Genomic DNA, 1725 nt, shown 5'->3' on the forward strand with positions numbered 1-1725 from the left:
ATATTTACCATTTAGCAACTTTTTTGCTAAATTTTGGTTTTCTCATAGCATCTATAAGCTACTGTTTTCCTAACATGGCTGAGCAAATTTTAGCTATTTTGCCGTGATTTCGTTAATTTTAACTTGCAATTATTTTATTTTTAATTTAAGCTTAAAAGTTTTGCTCACTSTAGCTTTTAGCTACTGTTTTAAAGTTTTAGCTTATGGTATTGCTAAATTATATCTTACTATTTTTTAAATTAATTGTAGTCTTTTTTTATTTAGCTTTAAGCCACTGCATTTTTAGCTGCTGCTTTGCTAATATAAGTTTTTAGAAACAGTTGATTTAATTTTAGATTTTAGTTGTAATTTGCTATAGTTTTTGACATTACCAAATTTTAGCTGTTAGTTACTGTTTAGTTTAGTTTAGCATAAGTAGAGGTTTTTTTTTATCTTTTGTGGTTTTGCTAACTTTAGTACAGTTGTAGAACTACAGAGAACTACAAAACTAAAAGCAAAAATCATCAAAATAGTGAAAATTTTTAATTATCAAAGTTTTGTTGTTCTCCCTCATAAATATTTTAGCTGTTTAGCTGACTACTGTTTAGATAACGTTAACTGCAACTGATAGTTTATTCGATTTTAACAATTACTGAGCCAWTTTTAGCTACTGTTTGACTGATTTTAGGGACTATTTGAGCTCCTGTTGAGACACGTAGCTCCTGTTTAGCTTCAGTTCTGTTTAATCTCMATGATATGTTGCCCTTTTTGAGTTTTCACAGAAAATGTCTGTTTCTCCAGCCATGTGTGGATTTCTTTGAGTCATTTTCAGCCTTCAGGCGTTCAAACTTCTGTTGCTAACTCGTGAATAAAATCGGCACTTTTTGCAGAAGTTTATCGGAGCGCTTGTCGGCAGAGGAGTCGTTGTTATTAGTCATGCAGTAAAACGGAGCRGGGGCCATGCAGAGGAAGAGGAGATGAGTAAGCACAGCCCTACACTCAATTTACTGCTTGATTTATGAGTTCATTTCCTGCACCGAGTCCTCAGCGGGGGWTGAGGTGGTATATCTTCCCACTATAGGTAGCTGTGGCTCCACTTCCCAGTCCCCCCGGGACCTCCGCTCACCGCCGCGGGCCTTACTGGGCCTATAAATAATGGCTGCTGTAAGAAGAACAGAGAGAGGCGAGGAGAGGARGGCCCAACATCTTTATTCATGAAGGAGCTTCTTATCTTCAGCACCGTGCACAACGTGCGTTCAGACCACACTAACAGGCTACAGCTGGGCTTGCAGTGTTCACGCTCTCTAATCAGAACCGAGATACAAAAGAACTCAAACATGTTCCTAATGGATCTGTTTGTGTCTGGAGTATGTGACGGGGATGGCTCTTGGCTGACACACTGAATTTCAGCTCATTATACGTAAAAAAATACGCAATTTGTGCTTTTTTTTTTTGTTTTTGTTTTTTTGAATTTGGTAAGTGGTTCATGAAATATTTTGCTAACAGATAGACAATTTCTAGATTGCCCGCCTTTTCTGATAGAGATGATGAGTAAAGTTCAGCAAAACATTACAAAACATGCATTAATTCAAAGTCAGAATGTATATTTTAGACAATTTAAAGTGGAGTTCCCGTATGGTCCTTGATCACCAGGACTGAGCACCTTGGACCTTGTTCTATCATCATATACTGTATTACAACTACACAGAACCAGAACCTTGAAGCCACACAGTATAAGTGCCCCCT

Source organism: Austrofundulus limnaeus, unplaced genomic scaffold, assembly GCF_001266775.1.
Source record: "Austrofundulus limnaeus strain Quisiro unplaced genomic scaffold, Austrofundulus_limnaeus-1.0 Scaffold72, whole genome shotgun sequence".
NCBI lineage: Eukaryota > Metazoa > Chordata > Actinopteri > Cyprinodontiformes > Rivulidae > Austrofundulus > Austrofundulus limnaeus.